Genomic DNA, 20,904 nt, shown 5'->3' on the forward strand with positions numbered 1-20,904 from the left:
GCGACGAAGTTCCTGAATTAGTCATAATAAAATGGAAAGGGCAATCTGGACGGTCGCACTTTGAAAATCGCGGCACTTTTGAGGTTGTCAGTGTCATGTCTGGGGTCAAATCTGGTCCTCTAGCATCTCTGGGTCCCATTTTGAGAAGCTTAATTACACAGTTACACAGTTTAAAACTGAAAATATGGTCAACCCATATCTGGACTTCTGACTATGGGAAGAGAATAGCCCGCTTAGCCTATTTCTGATACACACTTAGATATCCTGTCCTAGAGGCTTAGTATGAACGACTCTTAAAAAGGGTCCGGCGCCCTCTGGAGGGTGGGAGAGGCACTGCAGGAGGGCCCCTAAAACATGTCTACAAAAGAAGAAGAAGACATTAAAGTTTGAAAGGAATTGTACATCTGTGATTTAACTACTTCACTTACACAGATCTTACACATATTTTAAGAAACTAGATGGTCTTGGCTTTCAAATGAGGTATCACATTGGCATATAGTCTGCAAGCTCTCCTGTCAATACGCTTTGAGATTTAACCCTAACCCTGTCTCTGATATGGCAGATAGCTCAACCAGTATTCATACTTGATACATCTGCTCTGTAACAATCTGTAATAACTTGTACCTATGTAGTACATACACAATGGAATAATGTGTATTAGTACTTTGGAGGTACATAATGTAATAAGACCCCGTAGGGTTAAGGCTTAAGGTTAGGGTTAGGCTGCAGGCTAACGGCCTCCAGGAGGAAGCTACAAACACATATTATTCCATTGTGTACATTGTTACAGAGCACATTACATTGTACTAAATGTTTCAGGTACAATGTATCAATGGTAGTGTAAAGTAAAGTGCTACCTATTTTTTTTTCATAAGGGGGTCCCGCTTTAGCATTGCTCAGGGGGCCGCGATGCTCCAGACTTTGGGAAAGGCTGCCCTAGACCAGTGGTTCTCAACTGGTCCGGTGTCAGGATCCACAATCACCCTGGGATGACAAGCCACGACCAAAATACGACTTACACTTGAAAAATATAACGTAAAATAATGTCCCTTCCTCAAAACATTTTGTTGAATACACATTAAAAGTAAAAAAATATGATTAAAAACAACCCGACAACAGTCATTTCAACAGACTCAAGAATTCTATATCTTTTCTGTAAATAAATGTTTCTGGGAAAGCCTCCTGACCCACTGAAAACAGTCCCGTGACCCGCTTTTGCGTCCCGACCCACAATAACCACTGCCCTTGAATAAAGACAGTTACAATAATACTCAATTCTTTGGCAGCTCATGTTTTTGTTTTCACTCGACTGAAAACGCTTCTGGACGTGTTTGCACGGCGCACTGAAGCCTGATTTGAATAAATAAATAAGCAAAAAGCAAATCTAATCACAATTACGTAGTTTACGATGGTTTTCCAAAATCGTTCAGCCCATAATCCGGAATATAAATTGGAAGCGTTATTACCACATGTTCTTCTTATTGGTTTTCAATTCTTTTTTTGCTTATTTGTGTTGAAATAATCAAGCAAAATAAAAATGAGGCAGCGAAAACACTCGTCTGAAAGGTAATCTGCCTTGAAATGAGAAAAGTGGTGACAGCGGGCCTGTGTTTATCAAATGCAGCGGCTTCAAACCGGCAGAGCTGCCGAGCGCCCCTGGATCTGTATGTTTCAAATGGACAGCGCTGCTTTAAAGTTTCATGGAGTAGTTTCAGCTCATATCAATCCTTCTGCCGATAAAATATTTAACGTGGACTTGTTTATTGAAATATTCAACGCCTCGCCTCTGTTCGAGCTCCAAGAAGCTCCCGGAGAGTTCGAGTGGGCTTCAAATGAGAGTATTTCAGCAGAGAAGGATCCAAATGCCAGCACACAGGAGGCCGAGATGCTACGACCCGCGGAGCGAGCAGCGAGCGGCCCAGCAGCACCAACGTTAAAGGGAAAATCTGTCAATCTCTTACATTTTTTACATTATTATGTAACTACAGCGTCTGTGTGGGGTTTTTTATGTGGTGAGTTCTTACAGCGATGGTATAGACGCGGTTTTATCAGTTGCATTATCGACGTAATCCCCACGAACAGTATATTAACGTGCTTACAGTGGGAGGAGAAAGTAAGTACACATTTCTGCCTAAACTGGTCACTAAATGTGGTCTGAACTTCATTAAAATCAGAGGAATCATATTTTTATTAGCCATAAAATGTAAACATTCACTGGAGAGCGTGGAATAAGTAAGTACACCCCCTGAATCCCGCTGAACTATAACAGTTTTGTAAAGAGGAATGATCCAAGATTCATCCTGATTGTTGTGAGCGTCTAATCTGCAACTACAGAAAAGCAGTTATTGCTGCAAAAGAAGATCAGCCAGGTATTTAACACAGGGGTTCACTTCCTTCTTTCACGCTGTGAATGTCTCAGGTCTTTCTGCAAAATATTTTTGAAAACAATTGTTCTATTAATAATAATAATGCATCGGTTTTATACAGCACTTTTCTGGACACTCAAAGACGCTTTACATTGCATTATTCATTCACACCATACTCGGTGGTGGTAAGCTACTATTGTAGCCACAGTTGCCCTGGGGTAGACTGACAGAACTGAGGCAACCAGTCTGTGCCATCGGCCCCTCCGACCAACACCAACCACTCACATATAGGGCTTTTCCACCAAGGTCCTGGTTCAGAGCGGGTGGTGTCAGGTTAGTTCCATACTGACTTGGTTTTCCACCAAAATGAGAGCTGGCATTGTGCCTATTGCCTTACTTTACTGTTAACTATCCATAAAACATGGATAGTAACAGCTTACTACAGCCATTTCTGGTTATAAAATACACAAAAAAGTTATCATCTCTATGTCTTCTTTCTACCTGCTCCCTCGTGTTTTAGCTGTAGCTAAAGAGCAGCAAAATAACAGGTTAGTTTCCTCCACAGAGACTGTTTTGGCTTCCCCAGGAAGTTATAAGCACTAACTAACTAATATTGGTTGTTTGTCCGAAGATAAAGCCACACCCTTAGCCGTTATCAATGGTGCTCGCTTCTTGGTCCAGCTTTTAACTGGTTCCCAACTAGCACCAGTTTTTGGAACCAAGAGAATTTTTTCAATGGAAAATGAAAGAACCGGTTCTGAAACCGGAACTGGTTCTGAAACCGGAACTGGTTCTGAAACCGGAACCGGAACTGGAACCAGCATCAGCACCAGCACCGGCACCAGCTGGGTGGAAAAGCCCTATCACTCACTACATTCGCTAGGCTTCCTGGTGTTCCCAAACAATCTCCCATCCAAGTACCGACCTGGCCCTTCCCTGCTTAGCTTCCAAGGTCTGACGGGATCGGGCAGAGCAATGGCTGTATGGCTATTGATGATGGCACTTTGTCCAGGCCCCAAAGTAACAAAACAGCCCCACACCATGATGCTGCTGCTCCAGACTTCACAGTGAGGAGAGGGTTTTGAGGTTGATGTGCTGTTCCATCTGTCCTCCACACATGACGTTGTGTGTTCCTCCCAAACTAATCAACTTTGGTTTGCAAAAAAGCACCTGGATCAGACCTGGGCCGGTCCGCGAGATGATTGAATCCGGCTCACAACTCAAGAAGAGTCCCTAAGACCAAGAATACAAGATATAAGATCTTGGTGAAACATGAATGCAACACTGGATCTTTTAACATTGCTGAAGCTTTTCTGAACATCACCAATGCTGTAATCAAAGATAAACTGGACTGGGGCCTCTCTTTCTGTGCGGCGACAGTGTTATGCCACCAGTCTAAAAACTTCCACAAACATTTAGCCTCCCTCGTATTTGTCGTGACAGACTCGCTGTTTGCGTTCCCCTCTGAAGCTGCAGTCGCTGATGTGAGTGTTTTGCAGCTGCGGCGGCGGTGGCGGAGGAAGAGGAGGAGGAGGAGGATGCTCCCTGACCGTGCAGTAAAGGCCTCGCGCCGATGACCAGTGATGCTGCTGCGGCCTGTCTGTTCTGATGAGAGGAGCGCAAATACTCCGTGATCTGTGAAGGCAGGGCTAATGCTCCGCCAGGCTGTGGCCTCAGCCGCGTCCAGAAGCTTTTAGGCGAGGCAGCTTTATCCGCCGGGCGCGTTTGATCAAAGTTATTTGAAGTGCTTCACACAGAAGTTAAAGGGATATGATGCAAAGTGGACATGTTAAAGTGTTTACAATGTTGCTTCCTCATCAAAAACAACCTATGCACATCTTTCAGTTATCTTCTACTGCCTTTTTGTTTCATGCTCTGCTCTCCTTCCACGTGTCTGTGCAGGTTCCCTCTGGTTTCCCCAACACTAAAAACTATAATCTCAATATTTCCATCCTTTTATTGCTCTAATTCACTTTTTTTCTGCCCCTCTCTCCCTTGCTTGCAGGAGGAGGGAAACAATAATAATACTTGCGAAAGAGAAGCGGTCGATCTCCTCTGTGACCGGAGCCACAAAACGGTTGTTTATTATTTTATTAGGAGTTTTATTTCACAAACTCGTTGCTTCGGTGTCGGAGAGGAGCGCGATGGACTGAGGTGGAGGTGGTGGGCGAGGATGACGCTGTTGTCTGGAGGCATCGGGGGTGAAGTGGAGCTTCAGTGGAGAACACAACTATATTGAAGATTTTGCTACATTTTTTACCCAGCTTTCTTCAGTTCAATCATGTTTATATATATATATATATATATATATATATATATATATATATATATTGGGCCAAATTGGTCTCTGAACATACAAGTTTTCACCCGGAAACAGAAAATATACCTAATCTTCACAAAAACATGTTTAAATATTATGCTGATTCAATGTTCCCCCATAGACTTATATGGGACAATGCAATTTCAAGGGCCTTTTTCTCAAAACACATTTTTCTGTCATTGTGGCGACACTATGTCCACGTCAGTAGGACCTAAAGACTTAAAATTTTCCAGCCTTGGACTGAACTATATTTGGAAGATTTTTTCAGAGGGATTTTTTATTATTTAATCCCTAGCCCCATTTATTGAGTTTTGAACGTCAAAAAATAAGGCGAAAATTATTTTTTTAACACATTTTTCCACTAAAAAACAGCTTATTTTAAAACTAAACAAGATGTCCAAAATCCCCTCTGAAAAAGTCTTGGTAACTCATCTATCAATAAAATTAAACCATAAATTTGAATGTCGCTCTATCCATTATTCAGATTTCGTCGCCGAAAAGATGGGAAATTTGGGGCATAAAACACCTTGTTCTTATATGAAAAGATAAAATGACAGAAAACTTGCAATGTATTTTTTTCTCACATTTATGCCAGTGATCGACAGCAAAAGTTTCAAATTGATATCTGTAAATTTAACTTTTTTTCCCTATTCACCTGCAGTGTCTCGCCTCATGGAAAATGTATGTTCAGCCATATGTTACAAACAAATCAGTCGTCCACCCCACACAGCGTCTGCAGGAACCAGTCAAACTCCAGGGGACCCTCGCTGGCCCAGTCTCTGAGTAGATGTTCCTTCCTTTAGTAAGCTGACAGCCCCAAAAATCTGTTTAAATCCGCCGATCAGGCAGCAGTCAAGGTTCGACGAAGAAAAGCTACTGGAAAAAACAAATCTCGTCCCGACTACTGGGACTGCGCTTTCAAGTATGTTTAACAAAGTTTGTGCAGAGCTTTAGTTTGTTTGCATATTCCTAAACGCCTAATGAGGAGAACAAAGAGGGCTGACTGACCTCCTCCAGGACACGATTTAATGACTTCTCCAAAAAAACAAAGGGTGCATTTTTAACCAACAACAAAGATGCTTATTTATTTTAGATTTCTCTTTTATTCCCTTTCATTCTGATCTGGAGCCAGCATCTGTTGTCAAAGCTGTCCCGGTCATGAGCAGAGCGTGTCAGCCGCTAAGTGCCCCTTTGGAGAGAGAGATGAAAGCCAAAAACAAGTAAAATTTGGTCCGAGGACACAATCAAAAGAGCGCTGCAGATTGTTTTTTCTTTTTTGTGTGTGTGTGTGAGTCTTTGTTGTTGAAGCGATTAGGTGGGGGGGCAAACTTTCTTTCTTTCTTTTGCACATGTGGCAATGAGGCTTTCATGAAGTTTTGCTCAATCATACGGTTTTGACAGAGGCCATGGGAATTACTGACAACAAGATCATCCTCAACTTAATCAGTCCATATCGACAAAGTTGTTTTAGATATTGTTTCCACTAAAAAAAAGTCAGCCCGAGTGAGTTGCAGTGAGCCTTCTGCTTCTTCCTGCTGCTTCTCAAACAAAACTTGGTGCCTTGGGTATTTTGTGTTTGGTCTTATCTGCGTGAAACATGTTGTTGTTGCTTGTTTGAAATAAAAAATAAACATGAATATACGATAGCATGTAGAAATGAGTAAATGTTGGAAATGGATGTACATGTGTATGATTTTAGATCACTTTGTTCTTCTCCAAATCAGCGTATTTAAAGTAGATAGACTGTAAGATTGGAAAGTTAGGCGAGAGGGAGGGAGAGAGAGTGAGAGAGAAGGAGTGAGTGAGGGAGGGAGAGAGAGAGAGAGAAAGGGAGAGGGAGTGAGAGAAAGGAAGAGTAAGAGAGAGAGAGGAGGAGGGAGAGCAAGAGAGAGAAGGAGAGAGAAAGGGAGAGAAGGAAGAGCAAGAGAGCGGGAGGGAGAGAGAAAGAGAGAGGGAGAAAGAGAGAGAAGGAAGAGTAAGAGAGAAGGAGGGAAAGAGGAGAAGGGAGAGGGAGATAGAGAGAAAGAAAGGGAGAGCGATAGAAGAGGAGGGAGAGAGAGAAGGGGAGAGAGGGAGAGAGGGAGATAGAGAGAAGGAGAGGGAGAAAGATAGAAGAGGAGGGAGAGAGAGAAGGGGAGAGAGGGAGAGAGGAGGAGGGAGGGAGAATAAGCGAGAGGGAGTGATAGAGAAAGGGATGGAGAGAGATGGAAAAGGAGGGAGAGAAAGAGTGAGGGAGAGAGAGAAGGAGGGAAATAAAGAGAGGAGGGAGAGTAAAAGAGAAGGAGGGAGAGGGAGGGAGATAAAGAGAGCAAGAGAGAAAAAAAAAGAGAGGGGGGAGAAAGTGGGAGAAAAAGAGATGGGGGGGAGAGAGAAACTTCAAAAGTAATCAATCAAGTCCCCGTTCCCTCCCTGTTCCCTGTGCACAGGACGGCCCGTCTCATTGGTCCACGCGCAATCCTGCCAGACTCTGATTGGCTGCTGATCAGCAAAAGGAGGGACAAGTATGAGCAACACCAAATCCAAAACGGCGAAACTACTGAAGAGAAGTCAGAGAAGGCTTTACTACTGTGGTATTTCACAAGGAGCTAACCCCGGCGCAGGACTTTAATGTGTTACCGAAACAAAGGTGCTTTTTCTCTCTCGCTGCATTCAACACGAGATGCGGTAAAAGCTCGAGAAGTCGATTTAGAATAATGTGGGAGCTTTAAAAAATAAGCCCGGTGCAAAGACAAATGATTTCCAAGGCCTTTGTAAACGTGTAAATAAGATCGAGGCATCAGTCGACAGCTCTCTCTCTCTCTCACTGTCTCTCTCTCTCTCTGTCTCTCCCTCTCTCTATCCCTCTCCCTCTCTCTCTATCCCTCTCCCTCTCTCTCTCTCCCTCTCTCTTCTCTCCTCTCTCTCTCCCTCTCTCCTTCTCTCTCCCTCTCTCTCTTCTCTCTTCTCTCTCTCCCTCTCCCTCTCTCCCGCTCTCTCTCTATCTCTCCCTCCCTCTATCCCTCTCTCTCCCTCCCTCTCCCTCCCTCTCTCTCCCTCTCTCTCTTCTCTCTTCTCTCCTCTCTCTCTCCATCTCCCTCTCTCCCGCTCTCTTTCTCTCTCTATCCCTCTCTCTCTCCCTCTCCCTCACTAACTCACTCTCTATCCCTCTCCCTCTGTCCCTCCCTCTCTCTCTCTCGCTCTCTCTCTCGCCCCCCCTCTCCCCCTCTCTCTCTCTCCCTCTCTCTATCCCTCTCTCTCTCCCTCTCCTTCTCTCTCTCTCTCTCCCTTTCATCTCCCTCTCTCTATCCCTGTCTCTCTCTCTATCCCTCTCCCTCCCTCTCTGTCTCCCTCTCTCTCTCCCTCTCTCTCTCTCTCCCTCCCTCTCCTTCTCTCTCTCTCTCCCTTCCTCTCCCTCTCTCTATCCCTCTCCCTTTCTCTCTCTCTCGCCCTCCTCCCTCTCTCTCTCTCTCCCTCCCTCTCTCTCTCCCTCCCTCTCTCCCTCTCTGTCTCTCTCGCTCTCTCTCTCTCTATCCCTCTCCCTCTCTCTCTCGCTCTCTCTCTCCCTCTCTCTCTCGCTCTCTCTCTCCCTCTCTCTCTCTCTCTCTCTCTCTGTTTGTCCAATGGCATCTGTCGAGAACGTAACTCTTCCATTAGCGACGGGACGAGCGGGGAGGCGAGGGGGTGGCTGCCGGGACAAGATAATAACAAGGCTCTCGGAGGAGCGACGGCGACACGGGCGCCTTTACGTGCGCCGTGTCGGTTTGCCTCAGACGGAGATGGAAGGGCCCAGATAAACGGAGAGGAGTTGTGGTGAAAGTGAACCACGGGGGGAAAGCGAAGAAAACGGATGGAGCGGATAAAGAAGAGATGAACAGAGGAGGAAACAATATGGCGGCGAAGTGAGAGGAAGAGTTAATCCAGCAGCTTGAGAGAAGATAGACCCAGTACAGGAGTCAAACCCGGGACCTTGTTGCAGTAATCTAATCGTATCCAAATCACTTATTGGGAAGTGCATGACTGAATTTATTTTGGATTTTCGGCATATTTTCCAGTATTGTGCTTTATTTTGAAGGTTATTCAAAAGGATTTTTCAGTTTCCAATTCCAAGCCTTTTCATTTGAGTTTTGAATGCTAAAAAAAACAAGTCAAAATTCATATTACTTAAAACCAAAACAAGATATCGAAATCCCCTGTTTCTTTGCATCTGTGAGGGACAGATGGTCTGACAAAAGGACACAGTTACGGTTCAGGACACGGATAATATATATTAATAACTAAGCCCAAATAAACATTTTGCTGCCACAGATAAAGGCTTGTTTTGGTCTCATTTTCACATGAGAAAATATGTTATAGGTCAGTACTGTACAGCAGGGGTTCCCAAACTTTCACTTTCATGACTTCCAAAGTGCACTCATGCAAACGACTCTTCTGTATAATGTATTATGGCTTGATTTCACTAAAATATGCTGTTTTCAATAAAAAATACATCGAATTCAATCTCAGAAATGTAAAAAAAGATGATCTCAAAATCATCCTATGGACCCCACTTCAGCGTCCCATGACCCCCCAAGTGTCCCGACCCCCACAGAGGCGACAGTGGCGCAGATGGTAGAGCGGGTCGTCTCATAATCGGAAGATTGGGGGTTCAAATCCCGGCTCTTGCAGGTGTCGTTGTGTCCCAATGCCTGTGTGTGTGTGGTTGATGGTGGTCGGAGGGATCGTTGACCTCGCTTCAGTCAGTCTACTGCTCTGCTTTGCAACGACGACACTAGAGGCCGCCATTGCTGTAGTACCTCCATATCGCCGCTAGTCTCCCATTGGAATGCAATGGACTTTAGTCACGTGAAAAAAAACTTTAGAGCCTGGTACCTAATTTTCTTAAAATTTCTAAGGCTATATATTCCTCTTGTGATCATGCTGGGTTACAATTAAGGGGACCAGGCTGGTTTTCGTAAGAAACATTTTAGAAATCCCGCACTAATGAGGGTCGGACTGTTAGCATTTAGCATTAGCTGCGTGAACTACACGTCACACAAGTTTCCAGTGAAGATCCCGCCCTGATGCCTTTTTTAGGAACATGCTTCGTCAGAGCTGGGGAGGAGGAGTCTGTAAATCAGCCATGATTTCCCCCTTGAACGTGATCATTGTGGTAAAGCTGGTAGAAGCTGTCTATTATATACAGTATACAGTCTATGGCTCTAGTTACGAACAAGTTCTGTGATTGTCATATTCGTTAAATGAGTCTTCTCTCAAATGTTAATCATCTTTGAGTTTGAGCCGTCCAGCACATCCCACCAGCTCCTCAGTTTCCTTTCTAAGTCCATATCAACATTATGTATGAAAGTATGTTCAAAAGTACTGCAAAAAAAAAACACTGAAGAGAAAACCTTTCAAGTGTCAATGCTGCGGCACAAGGCCGAAGAGGGACGTGGGCAGAGACTGAGCGAACAACGTCAGGCTCCGGGGGGGGGGGGAAGATGCATCGAAGACGTCAGCTCTAAATGTTTGTTCAGCAGAAAAGCAGCCGCAGTTATGGCACCGCGTTCCTCAGGCAGCTGGACATCATTAAGACGATTGATGGCTGGAGGTTTTGAAACCGCACAAAAAGACGCCACAACCGCCCGACAAGCAAAAGCAAACTAATCTGAGCACGAACGACCACAAAGCCTCCGAATTTCTGATTCTGGCGCTACATGTTTGACTAGAGTCGGTATTCACGCTTCTCCATGTGCGATTGTCTAATTAAGGCGGCACAAAGCGCTAACAGCGGTGAGTGGCGATCATTCAGGCTGCGGGGAGTGACTTTTTTCCCCCGCGCAGTAAATTGGATGGCAGCTTCTCATCCCCATGAAGTCGTCCAAGGCCAATTATTGCGTGTTTTATTAATAGCACCTTTCACGGCGCTCGTAGGTGCATTACAGCGAGGGCTAATTGCCGCCACGTCGGGCTCCGGGCTCTTTGTCCTTGGCGGTGAAGCACGCGGGCCCAGGTGTTCGCCGCTTTGTCCCACAGATGTTTCCGATACTCGCCGATCACACGGAGACGCCGCTCCTCTGAGTTTTCAGCCAAAAGTCAAGACAAAGTGTTTTTGTTCTCTAATGGCCTATGAGCGGGACATGGCAAACCAATAAACAAAACGTTGTAATAATCTATTGGACCGCCTTAAGCTTTGATCACAGGACATTCACGGTGGCTTTGTTTTAATAAGCTTCTGCAAAGTCAAAAGATCCAGTGTGGGGGGCTTTTTATCCCTTGGTCAGGCAGGGTAATATGGTTTCAAACAGGGATTATCATCTCTGACAGCTTTAGGACATGGGCATTTGAATTTGTAGCATTAGGAGATCATATCTACTGAAATCAAAAGCTATTTCAATCAAAAAAAAAATCTTAAAGGGGCTGGATGCAAGTTGGCCATTTCATACTCACTACTGCCACCTCAGGTCATACACCTTAGGACATTCTTGAAACATTGGAGGAAAATACAAAATTTTTAAACTCCGTATAGTCCCTTTAACAGGTGAAGTTATATTTTACCATAGGAGCCCTTGTGTGATAGCAGCTTCAAAATTCTTGAATCCATTAAACTTGTGAGTTTTTGGAGAGTTTCTGCTTGGATTTCTTTGCAGGATGTCAGAATAGCCTCCCAGAGCTGCTGTTTGGATGAAAACTGCCTCCGACCCACATAGATGTTTTGCTTGAGGCTCCAAAGGTTCTCAACAGGGTTGAGGTCAGGGGAGGAGGGGGTCCACATCATGAGTTTCTCTCCTTTTATGCCCATAGCAGCCAGTGATGCTGACATATTCTTTACCTGAGGCCTGCTGCATTTTGGTCTTGGTCATACAAGTCTGTGTTATACCCAACCCGGCCCGGCCCCCCCAACACAGTCAAGAACGGCCCCCAGGGAAAACAGTTTGAGCACCCCTGAAATAGAGAAATGAATGCACTTTTTAACCATTTTTTTGTTTCACCTGTATATCGTTTATTCAAAATGGGGAAACATGCAAGTTAGCCATTTTATACTCACTACTGCCACCTCAGGTCATACGTGTAACTGCAGCTTCTATACAAAGCTCGTGCATGACGGAACTTCAGACCCGAATTAACACCTTTTTGAGTGACAGTGCACGATTTTAGAGGCAGTTGTGGTGAACAGGTCCATTGCTGGAACATGTTGGGGAGGAAAATATAAACTCCGTATAGTACCTTTAATGCATCACAAATGAATATAGTAGCATAATTGTGTCAAGCCTTTGAGCTTATTGGACACTTTTCGGCTTCCAAATCCATCCTTCATAATTTCCTTTGAGCCTAATCCAGATTCAATGCCATGTCTCTGGAGTCGCTGTGAAGCCAATACTCTGAATTGATCGGTCATTTCCAATCACTCTGCGGCTTCATCAAAGGGCAATCGCTGGATAAACAGAAATCGGAAATATCGCGGAGGCTAAATGAACTGCGTGTTTACGAAATGAGCAGCGTCCCCAAAGGTACAATGTTGTTGAAAGAGTTTAAAGCTGAAAAAAAAAAATGGTTGTTTCGATTTCCACAAATGACAAATTAAGCCCCCTCCAAAAAAAGAAAGCAATTATGTTTTGTTTCATGAATGTTTTTTACTTTTTCTTTGTTTACGGCATAATGTTCCGCGAGGACAGAGTTTCCCAAAAGAGCAGCGCTGCATTTTAAGATATCTTTAACTTCGCACATTTATTTTAGTGTGCTTATTACGCCGCGGCTAATTAAGTGTGCACAATGAAGAGTGCGCGGGAATGAGCAACAGCTGCGTCTCTGTGGAAATCATCTCCGTTTTGTCGTACGTACAAAACTCCTTTCGTTATAACCTTTCAGAGACGTGTTCCGAAATGCAAGTGACTCACTGTAGTTGTGGCTGTAATTGTCTTGGCTGTGCTTGAAAAATAAAGGACATTGTGAAACTGAAATCCGAGTTTAAGGCGAGACACTGCAGGTGAATTGAAGCTTTTCTGCCATTTCATGTTTCCATATAAAATTACGATATGTTATGTATAAAAATGCCTATATTTTCAGTGATTTTTTTTTTTATATTGGTTTTAAAGGAGCTAGATGCAAGTTTGCCATTTTTTACTCACTACTGCCACCCCAGGTCAGACGTGTAACTGCACCTTCCATAGTAAGTTTGTGCATGACGGCACTTCGGACCCGAATTAACACCTCATTCTACACATTAGTTTTGGCATTTTTAAACTCTGTATAGTCCCTTTAATGGTTTGATTTTGTTGATATATAGTAACTAAGATTTTTGTCAGAGGGATTTTGGTGCACTCAGTCAAATTATGCCTTGTTTTTGTGGGTTCAAAGCTGAATAAATCAGGCTGGGAATAAGATATTGAGAAATCCCTCTAAAAAACAACTTCAAAATATTGTTAACACCAAGACTGGAAAGTTTGGGGTTTGTAGGAGCTACAGTGGTATGCATAAGTATGGGAGACCCTTCAACTTTTCGACATTTTGCCATACTATGGACCATAAACATTTATATATGTTATTGAAATTTTATGTCGATTTTTTTTCATAAATAAAAAACTGAAAAGTGTGATGTAAAAGTACAGGCCCCTTTTCCTTTTAGGCAACCAAATGACTAGATAGTGTCTACCTGTGTGTAATCTAATGTCAGTTCAAATACAGCTGCTCTGTGATGGTCTCAGAGGTCTGTAAAGAGACTATTGTGGAGCAGAAGCATCATGAAGTCCAAGAACACACCAGACAGGCCACGATAAAGTTATTGAGAAGTATAAAGTACAGTTTAATACACCATCCAGGAAGGGAAGAGTATGACATCACTGCAAACCTACCAAGACCCGGCCGTCCTCCTAAACTTACTGATCGAACAAGGACAGCACTGACCACAGCTGTTACCAAGAAGCCTATGATGACCCTGGATGAACTGCAGAGAGCTACAGCTAAGGTGGGGGAAACTGTCAACAGAACAACTATTAGTCGTTCACTGCACAAATCTGACCTCATGGCAGAGTGCACTCTAGTGGAGGAACCAGAACGGGAACAGACAGAACCAAGACACTGTGTTGATCTGCGTTTCGATTGGCTTTAAGTGCCCTCTGCAGGCACAGATGGGAATGCACAGAGAGGCATGTCACATGACAGAATCTGAAGTTCGATATATCAAGGCAGGAAAATATCATGATAAACTATAAAATTGAAGAGCTTTTTTCTGCCTCAGAAACAAACTGAAGCTTAAAAAAGACAGAAAAGGCTTTGTTTGAAAACTACTTCTGACAATAAACATGAAAAACAATGAAACACAACTTACTTCGGGTAAAAAGTAAAGCAAATACCTGTGCAAACAATAAATGAATAGTTTGTCATTTATTGAACAATACTACTTCAGATGAGAGGATTACTTTACATGTCCCATTTAAACTTAGTGACAAATCTATGAGGCAAAAAGAAACAAATACTTGCAACTCGTTCGGCTGCTGTTGCTATGCTGTGACATCACCCGCCTTCCCTCCGTACGTCAGAAAACGTATTCTGTGATTCTATTTCCCGACAAATGTCTCCGGGCCTCGCGCTGCACTTTCGAGACCTCGCGTGCGGACAGTCGGAAAATGATGCAATGTCTTCCTCATGAACGGCCGGGTTAGAGGGCGAAGGGCGGCGGGGGGAGACGAGGGCTATGTCTGAAAAAGGTCGAGATGTCGTCGGACAGAGCAGGGTTTTCCTCTGAAGAGTCCGCTCACTGCTTCTGGGCCGAACATTACAAGCACCGCCAGGCCAAGATCAAATCATATGTGAGGATATTGAAAATTAAATGAAAATATCTTGATATGAATGAAGACACTCCGTCCAGAAAATCATGGAAATCTTGAAACTCCATTGTTGACTACCTTAACCAGATGAGACAAGCGAAAACCATTTTTAATTCCATGCTGGGAATCTGCAACCTGTCATTTTAGAGCCAAAAAGTCATGTTATTGAGTGAAAGGTGGTTAAGTGAAGTCCCGGTTTAGACCTAATTTAGACCAGTGGTCTAAATTAGGTCAGGACCCCTCAGGCCTTGGGTGGGGGTCCCCAGAGGACTTCAAGATGAAACATGAAGAAAAAGGCTATTTATTTTTGTGTAAAACAGCCTATAATTAATGAAATCCATTAAATTATGAAAAATTTACAGTTTAAATACATATAAACTTGATGTTTTTCTGGCCTAAAGCAGCATAAGAGGCAAAAACTTTGTACAATGGGGTCCCGAGATGTTTACACATCAATTTTTGGGGTCCCAGCCAAAAAAGTTTGGGAACCTCTGATTTAGACCAAACTCTGTCTCCACATTCAAATTCAGTCTATACTCCTTAAAGTTCTTTGCACTGTTGGCGGGCCAAACAATAAAGACACAAAACACAAACAAATTAGCGCATATAAACAACTGCGAAGTGTTAAATTCACACATAAGTATCAGCCAACAACAACACATACAAAAAAGCAGTATTTCTCATGCACACCCACCAAGAACAGCAATGTTTTGTTAAGAATAAGAAAAGGGATTCAGATTTACAATGTCATGGCAGCTCCAGTGCAAACAAACAAACAAACCAAAAAACATCTTGTTTTACTTTGCGGCTTATCATTTCACCAAATGCTACTCAGTTAATGGGCACTACAAGCAAAACGTAATACATGTACATATAAAATTGAATCATGTAGTCAGATCAGGGGAACGGCAGGCAAACTGGTTTTAAAGCAGTACTCAGTAACGTGTTTACCTTAATAAATCCTTTCCGTTGTCCCTCTGGGGGTAATACAAGTGTTTATGGGATGATTGGAGGGTCTTTCATCTCCCCTGGTGTCCCTGGCCAGAAAACCATGTTTGCAACTTGACTGCCACCGGACCGGACGCCCCAATACACACTAATGGAATCACGAAAAAGAAGCTAACATGCTAACGGGCAAAGCTAACTGTGGGCTAGCGTCACTTAAACAGTATTTACAGCCAAGTTTGAGTGAAAAGAAAAATATTTACATTGTGTAATTGGATGTACAATATCCCTCTCTCACTTCGCCTTTTCTGTCAGCATAGTATTTACTCTCCAAGACAATTAATATGTTAAAAAAATCGCAACTTGCTTCGACACCTGCAATTGCGCTTATGGCCTCTAGGGAGTTACTTAGTACTGCTTTAAAGGGTCCATATTATGACTTTGTAGAGCTTTTTACTATGTTACAAAGTTGTTCTCTCATTGTAAACATAACTGGAGATGTATTTTGCGCATCTTTGAGTAATCTTTGGATCTCCAACCTTGGCTACTTTAAGCACTGCGGTGACAGTTGCCCAAAAACGCTCCTGCAAAATGCTTTCCTAACCTCTCGATCATTTGCTTGAGCTGAATCCTTTCATCACGGAGTAAAAACACTTGGCATACCTTCATGAAGAAATACATGAAAGGCATCAAAAAAGCAAAATATGCGACAAAAAAGCAGCCAAAACACTATAAATATATATAACAGAATAGCCACAAAAATGTGACCTAAACATGACATAAACAAAAGTGTATAGATCAGTTTTGTAGGTGGGGGTTAAGAGTTACCACTGCAGGGAGAAAAAATCATTCAGCTACGGCAAACCTGTTAAGTATCATTTCTTTTTTCATCCAATGGACGGCTGTGTACCCGCCTGTGCACAGAGCCTTATACGTCAGCGCGGGTGACAGGTATACCCGTGTGTCGATGAGAGAAATGCCTCCTGCACCGGGACGTGGTACGAAGGGCTGCACCTGATGAAGCAATAAACTTTAGGGCCGACGTTTACTGCGGCCCACAAACGGCTACATTCGAGCTTGCGCGGCGGAGCGGGCGATAAAACACATCTCTGAGCCGCGAGGTGGAACATGGGAGGCGCCTGTCGCATGTAGGAACAGGCACATTTACAATTACATGGTGTGAAGTCGAGATGGTCGGCCGAGATTTAGTGCAGTCGAGTTTGAATTTATTGTCTTTTGTTAAGAGTTTCAAAATGTACCAACAGCCTATTTGAACAACAACTGAGATGTTTTCATTGTTGACTGACTTTATCTGTTAATTTGGTGGCAGTTTGATAGTTTGGTGTAAATGTGCCAGATTTAGCTACTTTCCATTTGTAATCTAGTCTTCAACAATAAATGGAATATACACAATGTACTGTACATAGAAAACCAATGCCAACCAACATGATCAATCAATCAATCAAGTTTTATTTCTAAAGCGCTTTACAGCAACCACAGTTGAGCAAAGTGCTGTACACAATAAAGATACATTATTATCCTTTTCATAACTACATCCAGCCCTTGCTCTGATAGCTCTTTGGACAACCAAAGGAAGAGCAATGAAAGTTGGTGTAGTCCAGGGTCTCTCAAACTTTTAATTTCCAATGCAAGCAAATCAGCACCTCCACAGTAAAAAAAACAAAACAAAACGGTGCTTATAATAACACCAAGCTGCAAAACGGATTTAATAAGATGGATTTACATAGTTTACTTTGATCTCAATTTACAAAAATAGGCTGTTTTAATTAAGCATTACTACTGTATCAATCATAGATCATCATATAGATCATAGACTTAGATCAGAGGCACATTCTATCGTCATGTTTTAGATTAATGCCCTCATTCGAACTCATTTATCCCTTCTGCAATAAGCTTTTTAAACTCAAATTAAGATTTTGTGCTATCAAGTTTTCTCATGCATTCATTCATTCATTCATTCATTCTCAAACATAGTGTGAAAATGTGTCGTCTATGTCTTCTTGTAATCATTTTGGGACCCTCAATCAGTGCCTATAGCAACACCCTGGAGGGTCCAAATGCACTCTTTGGGAACCACTGGTCTCGTAAAGTTGTGTTTTGGACATTCTTCTGGAGCCATTACGTTCTTGTTTGGACCCGATTCAATCTTTAAAATGAGTTGAGGCTTTTTATAGATGATAATTTGGTACACCGCCAGACAAGGAAGTGTCTGGGGTTCTTGCAGTTGGTCTGGTCTCGGTTCAAGCAGCACTATATGTTCCCAAAGAATGAGATCAGCGGACGACCTGAACATCCTGGTATCTCCATCCAAGGATATCTTCTTCCCTGATGGCCCTGATGGGACGAGTCCAGATCTTAACCCGATTGAGAATCTTTGGGATGTGCTGGAGAAGGCTTTGTGCAGTGGCCACACTCTCCCATCGTCAATACAAGATCTTGGCAAAAAAAAGAAGGCAACACTGGATCTTTTGACATTGCAGAAGCTTATTTATTGGGGGGTCAGGCAGTAAATGATTCACTCAACTCAAATCAACATAATATTCTGACTTCGGGTGAGTTCTCTCTCCTGCCTCGTTTGCAGTGAGCCAGTCGGAGCGCGAGTTTGTATTCTCGCCTTGAAGTCGGCTCCACTGTTGCCAAAGCCAGAGGAGCGGCGTGGGGAGGGCCATGCATCACGGCGTAGCATTGTCCGGAGTGCTCTCGAACATGATTGATCGCCTCGCACTCCACTTTAATTTAAAGTCAATGGCGTCTATAGATACCTGTCAGACCAAAGCCACCAATAACGTCTCCGCACTGGCCGGGACCTCCGCCTCTGGATTCGCCAAACACCCCTCGCGTTTAGCTTTCACGGGGTGGATACGGAAATCCCGGAAAGATGGGGATGAGAGGGAGAGGCAGCATTGGTGATCACTCTTCCAGCAGCGGCCCGAGGCGGGAAGGTGATGGATCGTAGCGGGCAAGAGCTTTTTATTGTTCAGCGCATTGCAAACTTAAAGAGCCTATCCTATTTGTTCTCCAACTTGTACAATTTGGGAAACATAATGTAATTTAGAGTTTGTGTTAACCTTTAGGGACGGTCAGACTTGGCGCGGATTCAGCCGGAGAACTTTTCTCCCGTCTGCCTTTTGTTCTGACTCTTAAAGGTCAAATATGCAAAATTAACTTTCATGAGGTTGTTGCAGCCAGTGTTGCAAAGTTCCCGTAATAAAAGACATTTGTGGATTTTGTGCAGGCTTAAATCGACATTGCAGAACATTTAAGAGCAGCAAAACTGTTGAGTAATTTGAATGCAATTACTCAAAATGTCAGCAGTGAATGCATGTTTTGTTTGTTTGTTGTGTTGCTTTACTCATCTTATTTTGAACAGGCTTTAAACAGTTTCAAGGACTGGTTGGTTAGTGCCATGTTGAAAATGAATTGGACCATTAAACAACATGTTTAAGAGGAGCTTTTAAGGTAAACCCTAAACTGTATATTAAGAATGGACAAATTATAGCCCCCTTTCTTCCTGAGGCCGTAAGGAAATGGGGAAGGCTCCGGAAGTTCCTTGCTCTAATTTCAGTGGTTCTTAAAGGAACAGGCCACAGTTCTTCCATACTGAGATATGCTCTTACCTTAGCTGAGACAAGTTGATACGTACCTGTCTGGTCTTTGTGCCTGTGGAAGAGCTTGGTCGCTTCTAACCTCACCCCTTTGGGAGCTATAGGAATGCATTGTGAGAGGCCAAACGCTAACAACATCTTTGGTCGATTTGCATGACTGAGGGAACGCACAAAGACCAGATAGGTACGTATCAACTCGTCTAAGCTCAGAACATATCTCAGTATGTAAAAACAGTGGCCTGTTCCTTTAATGCTGTCAGGGCCCACCATAATCCTGGGATGCCCCGACTCAAATAAGGATTGAATGTCTTATACATCAAGTGAAATACTGCTTTAATGTTGAATGAGCAATAAATGAATATATGAGGCAAAATTATGCGCAAAACAACAGTCATTCTTACAGATTCAGATAAATGTTTATAAAAGATCAATATCGAAAGAAACGTATCCTGGAAATGGTTCTGCAACTCACCAATTAAGAACCACTGCTCTAATGGGCTTTTCATTTACATTCATTTATTTTTGCCTTTCCTGCTTGTGATTCTGACCCGCGTTTGTCTCAACACTCTCAACATCTATTTTGTTTTTCTTTCACTGATGGTATTTTAATTTTCCCTCGATTCTAGATCTAAAAAAAATAGCTGGCTCCAAAAACCCAGACAAATTGCTAGCATGAACGAGCGTCAGTTAGCCCGCACTGAACTCACTTTGTCCATTCTTCATTTACAGTCTATGGGGTAAACATAGTCGAGATAATGTCAAATCGAACTCCTTCCTACTAAGTCTGCAGTTTGCAACAGGAAAGAACTGAGAATGCTTCTTCGATGAGGAAGAAAACACCTTTTATTTTTAGTCAAACTACTTCAACAAATACTACAAATGTAAGACTACTGACAAGGGAAATTCCTGTCTCCATTGTGTCTTGTTATGGTTGAAACGTCTTCTTTTTCTGTAGTTTAACGGGTCATTTGTCATCGAATGTAATCAATTGCAAGACTATAAAGCGTATAGCCCCTTTGCCAAATTGTCCAAAGGAATTTCCAAACTGTCAGATACTGCACAGTGTGTCTCCTTTAATAACTTTTCCCACAACACAGTCTCCAGACCAGCGGGAGCCGTGGAAAGACATACGACGGGGAAACTTCAGACGAATTTGAGTTAAATTCCTCGTTGCACCTGGCACATAATGCAACATTGTGTAATCCGTGACAGCGGGCCAACGCAGGATCACAGCCCGAGCGATTCCTATTACATCAGAAATTTGGCAAAGAGCAAAGGAAGAGCCCAGATCACGGATAATAGGAACAGCAGGTGAAGCAAAACGACATGGAATTACAGCTTTGAGCCGTCACCGCAAATCTCAACGTGACATTTCAGTCCTGACACCGTGGGGGATTTTGTGTTTTAAGGTGGAAAAATGCAATTCGCTTTCAGGAGAAGAATGGGAAATTTGTCTGACGTTTTCTAAAAAAGGATCAGCTGCCTCTTTCGCGGATAGAAACGCAAAACCTCCAATATAGGAATGGGATTGAGGTGCATCTGCTTTGAGGATACTTCAATAGCAATTAATCGAATTACATTAACATCGCGCGCAGGAAGTGACATAGGCTGTGCGTTAGTTCAAAGGCGTGCAGAAAGTAGGTCAGCTCAGTGTCCCTACGCCAGCGGAACGAGTGCACGACATCGGCTGATAGTGCGATAGTTTCTGCGATGAAGACCAACCAAACTCATGAGATAGTGGACTATTTATGGATAAATACCAGTCAGATGCGTTTTATTTCACATGGATTTTACATAAATGAAGAAAACGGCTTGGATTATTCGCCTTTTTGTCCGAGAGAGGAAGCTATCGGTCATGGAACAGC

The 20,904-nt window shown here is 43.1% G+C and overlaps 1 protein-coding gene and 1 long non-coding RNA gene across 5 annotated transcripts in view; one reads left to right on the forward strand and one right to left on the reverse strand.

Moving 5' to 3' along the window:
• Positions 1 to 20,904, forward strand: part of LOC306975364 — a 712,990-nt gene that overhangs the window by 495,842 nt on the left and 196,244 nt on the right. The gene's annotated exons all lie outside the window — the stretch shown is intronic.
• LOC306975210 (MAM domain-containing glycosylphosphatidylinositol anchor protein 2) overlaps positions 1 to 20,904 on the reverse strand; it is a 489,592-nt gene that overhangs the window by 413,454 nt on the left and 55,234 nt on the right. The gene's annotated exons all lie outside the window — the stretch shown is intronic.

This window comes from Gobius niger, assembly GCF_951799975.1.
Source record: "Gobius niger genome assembly, chromosome: 15".
Taxonomy (NCBI): domain Eukaryota; kingdom Metazoa; phylum Chordata; class Actinopteri; order Gobiiformes; family Gobiidae; genus Gobius; species Gobius niger.